This window comes from Cyprinus carpio, unplaced genomic scaffold (assembly GCF_018340385.1).
Source record: "Cyprinus carpio isolate SPL01 unplaced genomic scaffold, ASM1834038v1 S000006753, whole genome shotgun sequence".
NCBI classification, from domain to species: Eukaryota; Metazoa; Chordata; class Actinopteri; order Cypriniformes; family Cyprinidae; genus Cyprinus; species Cyprinus carpio.
This window is the reverse complement of record NW_024879352.1, coordinates 636875-651002: the sequence shown is the minus strand read 5'-3', so window position 1 is coordinate 651002 and position 14128 is coordinate 636875.

The following is a 14128-nucleotide window of genomic DNA, read 5'->3' as shown; positions in this document are numbered from 1 at the left end:
GTAGAATGACTGCAAGGCCAAGTCATAACAACAAATTATAAAGCAGGGTCCAGTAATACAGGGTGGCGCAGCATGAACTCAGTAGCTACTTATCATTTTCCTGAAATAATCAGATGCTGTATTTTGCTAGGTGTCCTAGAAATACCCCAACCAGCAGTTATTTTGAGCGCAGTTGCTGCCAGACCCGGACTGTCCTCTGTAGCAGACTGAGATCTGAGACCTCCAGCAGACCAATGATAGATAATTCTAAAGCCTGCATGCATAAAGAGTGGTATATGGTTAAATCTCTTCATCATTCAATGTTTCATTGGTTTGGATAAACACTGGAAGATTTTTAGTACAAAAATAGCAACTGTAGCTACATAAAATAACACTGATATGTTGGAGTTCACATACATTTTTCTAAACTGCACTGTGAATATATACAGTATACATAGCCTATATGGACAAAAAATGTGTGAGGAAACAAAAGTAACCAACCATCATATACCTTTTCTTAATTGTAGATGATCATAAGCTGTTTCTAATGTTAACTGCAGATCATTGCCTTTTTATTGTAGTGAGGATGCATTGGTTTGATTAATGCTCTTAAAAACTATATGAGCTACAGTAATTCAGGTTGAGCCACTAGGTGGCGATCTTGCCTTAAGTTTGAGAAACTCATCAGCTCATGTCTTGAACCACAAGTCAAAAGTTTACAGAATGAGACGGAAATAGTCATAGACTTTTGATAAATAATAGGTTGTGTGTTCTTTAAAAAAAATAGAACGAGCGAGAGAGAGAGAGAGAGAAAAGGGTGGAGAGGGAATGAAAGTTTGAGGCTTTTTCTTGAGTCTCCAAGTTCAAGGCCCATCAGTCAGTTAGAGATGAATGTGTATGAGAGTGTGTAACTGAATTAGAGTCTCATCCTCAAACTGACTGAGAAAGACAGAGAGCAGGAGACTTCAAGAAAAATAATTAGTATAAATCTTTTAAATAATATATAATAGTCACATCACAAAATTGGATCAGGTGTATCTTTTTGCACACTACTAGATTGTTATAGCTGGTTGCATTGGTGTGTTTTAGAACGCCGGACAGTTTTCATTTCTTGCTTGCTTGAGTTCATTTAGTCCTGATGGTGATGCCAGCAACAGTGTGGAGTCATTGTTCACAACTATTAATTAACACGAGGAAATTGCCACATGCTAATGAGCAGAATTGTTTGGTCAAGCTTATTAAAACTTGGCAGCATCTCTTGGGCTTTTGCCTGGAGAGAGACTTAAAGAAAGAGAATGGCAGGAAGATAAATGCACTAATGCTTCAGGGTGAGTAAGAGGGCACTGAACACTTGTTTACTGCAGAAACTAGAGTTCATCCTTGGATAATATAGTCTATCAGAATTATCAATCTAACCTCCAGGAGAATCACTTTTTAGATTCAAATGACGATTGCATAGATATTGCAAGAATGAGGATGAGGATGAGGATGAGACTCTAATTCAGCATGTAGTGCATGTTTAAATAACATATTAGCATTCTTCTGAAGTAACATATGTATACACGGTATACCACATTTTTTAAAAATCATGTATTATTTGATCAGACTGCCAAAAGGTAACTTTTATAATAATAATAATAGTAAATTATACAAATAATAAATGATTAATAATAATAAATATAGGTGTAGTTCAGTGAGACAGAGTTCATATCATCCTCTCACATCTGGCTTTTGTTGATGCATTTAAGTATTTATGTCTGCAGGCATGTGTAGATCCATTAGTCTTACAGATTCATTATATCCAGTGTTTTCCTATTGCTGTAAAAACAATTTCATGCCTATTAATTAGGATTTTGCATTGTAACACCAGCAGAGATTGATTTTATATTATGTTGTTTAACTTGGCAGGTTTTCACTGAGCTGTGTACTGGATCATGCATTTGGCTAAATACTTTAGCCTACAAAAAGTTTGGAAATATGAATGTGTCTGCAGAAACAGGGAAGTGTGGCTGTTAAATGCTCCAAACCACAGTTTATTTTGGAATGGTTTGAAAATGTTGAGCATTTCTTAAAGTTACATGTTGCAATGAACAAACGTTCCTCCTCTCTTAGGGGAAGGCTGTTCAGGTGATCACACTCACCCATGTGCCAGCCTGAAATGGCCTCTTTTATCTTCTGTTTGTATTCCTGCCTTTTCCCTGGAGGTCCATAGAAATATCCCCCCAGGACACACATTTGGGATCTCTATGATGCAAACAGCAGCCCAGAGTGTTCCTACACCAAAACATGCAACTGGTCTGCCGAGTTGGACTGGGGTGAAATGCTTTGACAGGGGTCAATGGAAAAGCTATTGGTGTGGTTAGGTGTGGGTCAGGGGAATCTGGGCTGATCAGGCCCGGACGGTCGTTACATATCCAGTGGAATGTTTATCCAGTTGTGCTGTGGTTTGAGGGGCAGGAGAACGTAACCGCAGAGACCTCCTGCTTGTTCACTGGAGGTAAGCTCAGCAAGGGTCTGTAAATCGCTGTACTCTCCTGAAACTGTGTTGAAGGAAGGGGGTAAAGCTTATAAAGTGAGTTTAGAGATGTCCTCCCACTACCTCTCCCTTATCAGCTCAACCGGGCATCCATCAACAGATCATCCACTCTTACTACCAAAGTCCTTCCTTAAGCATTAAAAGCACTGCAACAGCCTTTAATCAAATGTCCAAATACTAGAGGTCGACTTATTCCAATAAATCATTTGAGATTATTTAGACAATCTACTACAGTAGTCTGAAATAAATGAAACTTGAACTAGATCAGCTTAAATGACATCCAGTCTGATTTCTTTGAATCAGACCCCATAAAGAAATAGAGAAATAAAATGTACTCCTTCAGTTCTCTACAACATATTACAATTTACAATATAAATACTGTAATGTAAAACTAGACAAATAAAAATAACTAATTCTAAGAACTAATTCATTACGTGCAGATCAGCACTTATCATAAATGGTAATCCAGTATTATATTAAAACCAACGTCGGGTGCGTTCAAGTCACTTTGGTCGGAACAAGATGGCGGAGTCCGCCATGTTTCTCGTTGACGCCCACAAACTCGGAAATTCAGAGCTTAAAGAAAATTCTGAGTTTCCCACTCGTAATTACGACTTTGTGGTGGTGTTCATGTGTGTTTAACTCGTAAATATGATGTATCCGACATGACTTGAATGCACCATATGTTTGTAGAGCAATTTACAACAGCTTCGAACATGGCTCAACCAATCAGAATCAAGGACCGGAACTATCCGTTTCATAATATTTTAGTCTTTGACTAAATACCAATGTTATTTAAATAATATTTATATACTATTGTAGTTTTTATCAATATTTTAAATTTATTTTTATAATTTCAGTTTTCACTATAACATTTGTGTATTTTTAGTAATTTTGTTATTTGATTTTGTCAAAGTCAAAGTTTATTTATAAAGCACTTTTTTAAAAACAGCAAGTGTTTATCAAAGTGCTGTACACACATAAAATAATAAAAATATCAATGATACAAACAGTCAACAACGCGAAAGGAGACAATAAGACACCATAAAGACAATAAAAGGAAGCAGCTCTCATGTATCATCAAATGCCAGACTATAGAAATGAGTCTTTAGGCTAGATTTAAGTGTCTGAGCCTAGGCTTCATTTATTTTTATTTTAGTTTTTATTTATTTCCAGTTAGTCATTTTAGTGCTTCAGTTTTTTTTTCAGTTGTTAAGGCAACAGTTTTTCATTTTATACTAATTTTTTATTTAAAATATTTTTATTTCATTTCAACTTTATTTTTATTTAAAAACAATACAAAATGTTGTATAACACAGAATGTTTTTATTTTTATTTTTGTGATTGTGTGAGATGCTCAAAGGCCAGCATGACCTCATGGTTAAAGCTTATGTAACAGGTTACTGGTAGTGTACGGCTGGTCAGTGGTGTGTGGCCTTAACAGTACTGGACATAGTTTGAACTTGTGAGGTTGGAAGTTTGTGGTTCAGCATGTGATAAACTCATTAAAACCTGAGGCCAAGTGCAGCATTCAGATCATCAAAGCCTTTAAAGATCTACAGTCAGCTCTTAAAAACACAAGCTAATGGCACTCGAGACACATTTCCTGCCTTTAGAGTGGCCTCACTGCCACTAGAACCATTTACACATTTTTTACACACATTTAATCTTAGATTTGGTGTGACAACATACTTCTTCCTGATGTGGTGGGCCTCTCTGGCTTGCATGAGAATAAAGTGTATGATGTCATTGATACTCATGATGGATAGACCCTCTCATCATCTGTAATTAGATATATTCTCTCATTTTAAAGCATTTTTTGAACTCGGTCAATGTTTAATTCACTCAAAATATTTCTGCGCAGTACCTAACTCCCTCCATTCTCTACTTTATCGCACACACTCTCAATCTCCCTGTGAAGGGGCATTTGATGTGTCCCGGTTGTGTTTTGTGAGCTATGTTGAGTGAGTTGTGTTTAGGCTGGCCATGAGCTCTTTCTTTCCAAATGGGAGTCTTAAAACTGGGCTGAACCCTACAGTCCAGCATTAAAACATTCATATATCACTACACACACAGACAGGGTTACAGTTGACTGTACCAAACAATATAAATCACAAGTGATATAAAAATCATAATGGGAGGAGATAAAAGGGCAAAAAAGAGGACAAAAACAGAAAAGAAAAAAAAGTGATGACTAAAAGAGTAATGGTGATTTCATGTTGGTAATCGGAAATAACATAAAGGGGAAATAACATACTACATATAGTTGCTCATGAACTGAATGCTTTGAAGCTGCTGGACTTTTTATTGAAAAAACTTGAAAAGGGGCTGTTTCAGAAAAAAAGAGGTCTGTCAGTGGGATGTGACTTTAATAGGAATGTTTCTTCTTTCCATTTGTCACACCTCAAAGTGCCCAACAGAAGTGGATATGGTGAGAATCGACTTGGCTTCAACTGTGGAGACAATTAAAAAAAGGAAAAGGTAAAAAGTTCCTGGACAAGAACTGTGAAATCACTGAAATAAATATTTTGAATTAAAATTGCATAGTAAAGCAAGAGAAGGGGGCCATGTTTTTGACAAGACGTTCTTTACACGTCGTTAAAAAGGTCCAAATGGTGAAATAGTAATGTTTCATAACAGACAAACAAAAAAAATGTCCAGAACACTGCATGAGGCCTCAGACAGGGCATGCTTCAGTGGGAAAGCTACATGTGTAGTGTTTTAGACCAGAGGTTTTTAGGTCCCCAGGGAGCTGCAAGAAATTTGTAGGGGGCCCACAGATAATTTAAAAGGAAAAAAAGATTATACAATTTTTGTGTGTTTGTGTGTGTGTGTTGCAGTGTCAACTTAAGATGTTTTTTTTTGTATTTTTTTTTGTTTGTTTTTTTTTTTTTTTATTTTATTTTTTTTCTGATTAATTTGTTTCAGTTTTCATTCTTATTTTTATAGACTGGGCGGAGTTATGGTTGCATATATTAATCTGATTAATTTTGGCTATTTAATTAAATTAACAGACATAGATTTTAACAGTAAGAAAGTCAAGCAGTTTTAAACATCAGTGTTAATCTCTCCTTTCTAATTTGCTATAATTACTAATATATTATCAGCAAAACAATTTGAGTTGAACACAATTTTTAAAAATCCTAACATTTAAATTTAACATGAACTTAAAGGGATAGCTCACTCCAACATGGAAATTCTATTATTATTTACTCACCAGCCACTTTTTTTTTTTTTTGATTTTTGATTATATTTTTGAAGATATTTTGAAGAATGTTGGTAACCAAACAGTTGACGGTAGCCATTGACTTCGATAGTACAGGAAAAAAAACAATGGAAATCAATGTCTACAGTCAACTGTTTGGTTATCAACATTCGTTTTTTGTTAACTTTTGTTAAAAGTTAATATCCAGGTTTAAATGAAAACAAAAAGGTTTCAGTGTGGTCTCAGATTTTTGGATGTCATTATGGATTTGTTTATGGAATGGTAGTTCTAAATTATTTCATGTTGATTTCTGTCAGCTTTTTGCGATATGAGCAGTGCACGTCGAGGTAGGTAACCCAACTAGAGCCACTGACCAAACACAACTTGTTGCACATGATAGCAGTTAGCACTGGCCCCTCACCGCTGCCCTTATAAGAAACATATGGAGAATTATGATGATGGGAAACACAGACGTGCTTTAGGGAGCCATGCTGCAGTGTGGACTGGGAAGGGTGACTGGAATCGACCAGGTGTGAGTCTCTCTACTTTACAGCGCTCAAGAGACTTTTTAGTGAACAAGCTGATTTGATCCTTGCATGGAAAGCAGAGGACAAAGCTCTGTTAGTGCACTCCAAATCCCTCTCTAATACCAATTACATTTCTGAAAAATATGGTTCACACTCTGAGAATGATGATGAAGTTTTTATGGTTACTGAATATGGGTGCAGATTAAGCGGATGTAGTGGCGAATGTGGTCACTGGGGTGTGTGTGGGGGGGAGGGTGGGGGTGGACATCCATTTACATTCATAAGGCTGCAGTCAGAGCCACTGACAGAGTTACAGCGACATAACTTTATGGGCCAGCTGTAATAACACTTCTACACATACATCAGTAATTATACATTTAAATGTACAGAGAAAAGTAAAGGCTATGTTTGGAATGGAGTTTTTTTTTATAGTAAATGAAACAGAAGGCATTTTTCAACCATTTCAAACAGTAGTGAGACATTATCACTATATATATATATATATATATTTCAAATTATGCACAATTTTAGAAATATATATATATATATATGTGTGTGTGTGTGTAAAAAATGCATTTTTCAAGTTGATAGCAAGTTGAGAGCATTCTCAGGACTTTTTTCCCAGAAACATTTTATTTTGCAGCATGTATACATTCGCAAAACAGCACAAAAGAGTGACGGTTAGCTGTTGTTTGTAGACTTTCTGTTTATTTCATGTTCTTGGTTGTACTTTGGTCTTCCACATGAAAGAATCAAAGGATCTTAATGGCAATGCTCTTGCTCTAGTCACAGCAAACCACACATAACATGTATTACAGATGACAATTCTAGGCACTCAAAAGCTTTATGGCCTCACAATAAACAGCAATATTAAATTTAGGGTCCTAAGTTTCCATGTTGTGGCTGCTGATGCTAATTTTAGAGGTCGTGGTTTGTTTCGAGTCCATTTTTCCCAGCATTAGATTCAGATCTGTGAGAATGAGTCAAATTGTTTTGGTTTTGTTTGTTATAGGTTTGAGATTACGAGCTTTCATTTACACTGACCACAACAAAGAACCAGCAGGAGATGAAGAGAGTATTTGAGTCACACTGAAACAGTGACCATGTTTATGTGTACACCATTTCCTAATTAAGATCCATAAGTTCCTATGTCTGATGAAGGTCATGGGACCAAAACATTGTGAATCGTGAAATCTATTTTCTGTATGTTTGCAAGTACTGATAATGTGTGGGATTCATTATTATTATTATTATTATTATTATTATTATTATTATTATTTTGATATTTGACTTGTTTAGGTCGTTTGTCCTATGCACTTATTGATCACCTGCAGGTATGTGAGGGTAATTGTTGCTAAATTGATAGAAACTACAATATTAGGTAACACTTTAGTATAGGGACCAATTCCCACTAGTAACTGGTTGCTTATTAACATACATATTACTAGCATATTGTGATTATAAAGCACATATTCTGCATGACATTTTACAACCTGAACTTAACAACTACCTTACTAACTATAAACACAATTTAGGAGTTTATTGAGGCAAAAGTCATAGCTAGTAGTCAGTTAATAGTGAGAACTGGACCTTAAAAATGTGACCAAATATTGATTTAATCTGGTTATGGCCACGAGGTTAAAATCTCAATATGACCATATGCTGAATATGAGCATAAAGAGTTCATGAGAAAAAAAATTAAGAGAAGACAGAAGTATTCCATAAATAATGAATGCATGTCAGTCATCTATAGCAGTGTTTCAATGCATTTATATATATGATATTTATTTACTAAACTGATCATTTTGCAAATGCTGTAAGCATCTTACAGTGCACTGAAGGTGTATACATTTCACCAAAATTTGAATTTTCATGGGAACTGAACCCTTGGCATTAGCATTTCTAGCGCAAGAACAATCAGTAAAGAAAGCTCCTAACTCAGATCCACTAGCAAACACGATTACACTAGTTTCATTGCTCTTTCTTTAAAACTCTTTCAGTTGCACTCACTCAGTTAGACACAAACACATTCAGACAGTGAGTCTTCTGGAGCAGAATCAAACTAAAGGCATTTCCTTACAGCAGGACTGGGAGCCTTTATGTGTGAGGTTATTTATGTCCCACAGTGGAGTGTGAGCAGGGCATTCGGGGAACATTAGAGGGACGCTGGAGAAATGTTTCCACTCTGTGGTTTTGCACAGAACCACTGGCGTTTGTATATTGCCCTGCAGCTCTAAACATCAACACTTGATGGTAGTGTAACTCCATGACAGCGTCTCCATGAATCTGCTCAAGAACTGAAACAAACACACTCCCACGCTGCTTGTGGAAACCTGCTATATTATAGCTCACCAATAAACGTGATAAAATTCTTCTTTTGGAAACCTTAACTGCTTAAATTCCCAGAGGGCAACCGGATACACATCAGGTTTTTGTATTTAAGGTAATTCATGTATTTTACTATCGATAAATAGCAAGCGGAGGTATTAAAGCACATCTAGGACATTTCCTATGTCATTTCCTGTCAAATACAATTACAGCTTCTGACTAAACATCAGACTGAGTCACCAGAGACCCCAGAAACAGCAGAGAGTGGTTTTACGGATTCACAGAGGGGATTTGCTTTATTGTCAGCAGAACAAGCTGATGATTACTAATGCTGACAGAGTTTTAATACTCTAGCATGAGCAGCCATGGCAACAATCTGGAGGGAATACAAAATTAGGTCAAAACTAATTTCCTGTGCCTAGATTTAACAATGTCTTGGTCTGAAATTGGTTTTCTATGAAAAGATGGCATTATCGGATAGCAATCAGTTTAAAAAGAAATATACTTTAATATACTTTTTTAAAAAGAGCACTTGTTACAGAAATAATATGCTACAAATGAATACCTGAGTGCAAATTGTTTTTTTTTTCCATATTATTTATAATAAAAGGAAAATGTATAATATAACATTAATATTAAATGCAATTAGCAGAACTTAGTTTTGAAATATGGTAGCTACTGCCAAATGCACTGACAAATGTTTATATACTTTAATTTAATTATCTACTGAAATATGAATGCCATGCATTTAAATATATTTGCAATTATACATTCATAATGATTAAGCTGCAATAATTAAAAAATATATGAACTTTAAATGTAATATCAAATTACACACTGCAGTTACAATATATCAATTATTTATTTTATGTCTTTTTTTTTTTGTTTTGTTTTAACAAATCATAAGATTATTATTAAAATGATTTAAAATGTACTTTAAAGTCCTTTTAATTTGGAATTATTACAAAGTGCAGTTTTCAAAAGTGTACATAAGTGTGTTACGAAAAACATACTCTGTTTAAGTAACATTAAGTGTAAGTTAATGCCCTTTTTATTAATATTATATCTTATGCAAAACAAATATGGTTTTAAGATTGAAATACACTACAAGTGCACATTCAATGAAATTAAACACTCAAAAATGACATTTCTGTCTTCATTTAAAATCATGTCATTACAAACAGTGTGACTTTCTTTCTCCTGTGGATGTGTGGAACAAACAAGAAGATATTTGAAAAATGTTTTCTGTAATATTGTGGACCCCACTTATTTTCAGTGTATGGATTAAAACAACTGAAACATTCTTAATAATATATTCTTTTGTTTGTAACGACATAAAGGTGAATAAATGGTATTTTTTTTTTTGGGAACTATCTCTTTAAAACCTCAGTGTTCTGTGACAACATTCACTACAGATACACAATAGAACAGATGTCATCCGATAGTTATGGTGTAAGATTACAGAATTGCGATTCAATCTATGGTAAGGATAATATCTTTTCTCTCTCTCTCTTTCACACACACACACACACACACACACACACACACACACACACACACACACACACACACACACACACACACACACACACACACACACACACACACACAAAACATCTGCAGTTAAACATAAAGAATAGGGTTATAAATCCTTGCACTCCCCTGTGAAATAAGGACCATTTTCTGTTTGGCCCCTTTAAAACAATCCCAGTCCTCCCCAGTTGTAACCCGTTAAACTAATTCCTGAAGTCCAACTATTGCTTGGACACGAAACCTAAGGTGACCTTTAACAAAACTCATCAACGTCTGATTTCCATTATATTTTTAGAATGAATTGCTAATCTAAAACCAGTTTTCATACTGGTCACATAAAGCAACCTGACCCTAAATCAGTATTAGTTCATGTGTGTTAATTAGTTCTGTGTTAGTTGTTTGGATAGTTTTCTACACCGATTGTCTGTCTTTCTGGAACTCTTGAGGCTTGTAAGGCATGATATGGAGTTTCAATCAGTCTTTGGATAGACTTAAAAGTAAAAAAACAAGACAAAGTTCTTTAAAGTCTGATCAAATTCATTAAACTTTTCTGGTTAGTGGACTCTCAAAAAACAAAACATTGACAGATTGCATAAGCAGACATAGACATGTTGCTGGTGTTTTCATAGCTGCAGAAAAAAAAAAAAAAACAGGTTTTCATAGCTGCAGAACACCAAGACGAATGGCCTATTCAGAGCGTTCATGTGTTCAGAGCATTCTGTGCTGGCACCTCTGCATATGTGTTTCCATGTGTGTGAGATTATATCAGTGATGGTTTTTAAGGGCAGGGGGGAAAGAACACACAATTACAGCTGAAGCTAAAAAATAGACATTTTCTGAAATCATTTTTCTATGTTATTAATGGTAAGATATTACAGGCAAATTTAAAAGACTTTCTAGTCTCCTATTGTTAAACGTTTTTATGCTAATCAAAGCACAAGATAAATGTACACTAAGTGCAAAGTAATGCAATCCAAACCTTTAGAGCCACTAATGTGCAGTGATGACTTGAGAAACCACATCAGAAATGGTCATTGAGCCCTTGTCTGCGTAATCTAAATCAACATGAATTTTAATTTGATGGTATATTAATGCTCTTAAATACTAAATGGTTTACTTTTTTCTGGGTGCTCTGCATTTGTCAATCACAGAAACACATACAGGCACTGATGCTCGCAGGTTCACTGTCATCTTTAAGGGTCTTGAAGTTTTGTGTAACTCAACTGTTCTGCCAAGTTATACAACCTATTCACCTGCACTGAACATTTTTATTCTGTGAAATAATAATAATTATGTATTAAATAATATTAATGAATTAAATATAAATAAAAATATCTCTTTCTCTCTATATCTGTTGATTTAAAAAAAAAAAACATGGCCAGTAAAAATATTAATTTTGGACACCACTTGCCATGCAAATCATGACAAGAACACAATGTTTCTGAATAGATGGATTATTGCATTCCTATCACATGTACTCATTGTGTAAAGAGGGTCTTAAAGTTCATTTGACTGGATCTGATCCCAGATCAGATTCTGAAACTGTGCTTCAGTGCAACAGCAGGTCCTGGGCCTGTACACAAACACACTGATGGGTGGGTCCTGTTTTCACTGGCCCGCTGAAGGACAGAACAGAATCAGTTCAGAACAACCCAAAACATCTGCAAGGCTGCAAGACCCAGTTGCTATGACAACCCAATAGCCCCAGTTCTGGCACTGAAGTCATTAAAACATTAAAATGCAATGTTGTCATTAAATATCAAGTATCAGAGATTGTTAATATCCAAGAAAGTATTCACACTGGAGTCTTTGTTCTTCAATAAAACACAAACACACACACACACACAGTTAGAAATGTAATGCATGCAATGACTGAATTCTTTGCTTATTAACTTTAGGGCTGTTTTATGGGTCTCTGTATATTTCCTCGACCTACTTCGGGATCATGTCCATTTCCTGTAACTTTAACTTGAATTGGCAGATGATTCCGCTTCAGTGCGCTGGAACACTGTATTACCTCTATTTTACACCTCTAAAACTCTCATCTAGAGTCTGCTCCTCTGAAAATAATCATGCTAATGTCACTGTGTTATTTTCAATTCAGGTCTGAGAACTCAGAGGTAGAAAACCTGTTCTCAAAGCTGCACTGTTTTTTCGAGCTTAAAGGGATTGTTAGATACCCAAAAAAGAACATTCTGTCATTTTCTCACCATCATGACATTCCAAACCCATTTGCCATTTGTTTGTTTTTTGAGTGCAGCAGGGAAAAATTTATACCAAGTAAATAATGACTAAAGTTTGTGGAGAAGTGTTCCTTTAATGAATTAAGCCTGTTAAAGGTCTAGATCGTTGTTAAACATCCTGTTCGCTAAACAGTCACGTGAAGTGCATGACATCTAGGCCTAATGACAATGATAATGGAAATGACATTATGACTCAAGTTCCCTGACTAAATGTTTTCCTCACACTGCTCTCTTATGACGTAAATTTTTTCTTTAAACATTTTAAATTCAGAATAATAATCTAGATGCAAATTTAAGATCAACATCATCCTGCATTATCAGCTGTATTGATGATCTAAAATCAACAGAGGGCGATAAAAACAGTATAATAAAACACACACACACAGATATTCCTGTTATGGGGACATCCCATAGGTGTAATGGTTTTTATAGGCTACTGCACAAACTGAATTTTCTATTTGCTTATCCTAACCCTTCCTCCAAACCTGACCATCACACAAATCTTTTTGCATTTTTAGATTTTCAAAAAAACTTCAGTCTGTATGATTTATAAGCTATTTTTCTTATGGGGATTTACTGGTATTACTATCCTTGTTTGGTCCCCATAATGTAGGGAATACCACACACACACACACACACACACATATCCTATGTGTCTATAATTTTATCAAACAGGACATTGTTGTGAGCCAAACCAACAAAACAAGACAAGACAAGACACAATTAATCAAACCCATTGCTCATACTGATGGTTGTGCTGTTGTTTTCCCATCAAAATGATGTCACATCCTGGAGGATGATGTCATTAAGGATAAGGCTTTGGTTAGTTAAAGGAATATTACAAATGACTAACGGGATGGAGAACAAAATTAAGGGCAGGGAAAATCATAACTGATTATCAATTAAAACAATATTTCCATGTATATTGCTTCAAACATTCTGAAGAAATGTTTATAGTAATAAAGGAAGAAGAAGAAAAAGAAATACCGGTAATATTTGTTATTACTTCTTCTAAAATGGTTGCTGGAGAAAATAAAATCCGGCGCTGCATAACAGGAATGACCCACATATAGTAGCCCTCAGCACAGTTACCAATAAACACCTTCACACCTCTCACACCAGAGGTAGATCTGCTGAGAAGGAAGAAGAGAAATCAAGCTGAAAGAAAGAGAGGCAAATGTGATAATTCTTCAAACTCAAATATGATAAAATACATAAAAAATCAGCAACAGCATAAATAATCAAAGGTAAATGTAGTTTGTCCTATAGAGGGCGCACATGACCTGGGAGTCACAAGAGCATGTTCAGTGCTTATGGGACAGGCAGTCGGAAATAACAATCGTGGAATAAACATTCCCAAAAGTATGCGCTCAGGGCAAGTTCAGGAGAATTTCTAGCCAAATTCTATAGCCATTTATAGCCTTGCATCACTGTAGAGTGCTGGGTTGTGTTTGTGTATGTCTGAGTGGCACAGAAATAGCCATGAGTCAAGACTGAAGCCTGCTGTATGGAGCTCAGCGTTCCATAGAAGTTGGTGAGATAAGAGATATATGACTATAGCGATGATAATGTGCGCCACAAATTATCATACTACCTTAGAATAGAATGTTTAATGAAGAGCTTGTATATGACTGGAATATATTTTGAAATGTGCGTGATTCATTGACAATGAACATTATCAGCAGTTCATTCATAACTCAAATGACAATATGCATGACACATCAAACAGGAGCAATGCATAATTAGCCAAAGCCAAGTCATTCATACTCTAGGTGAA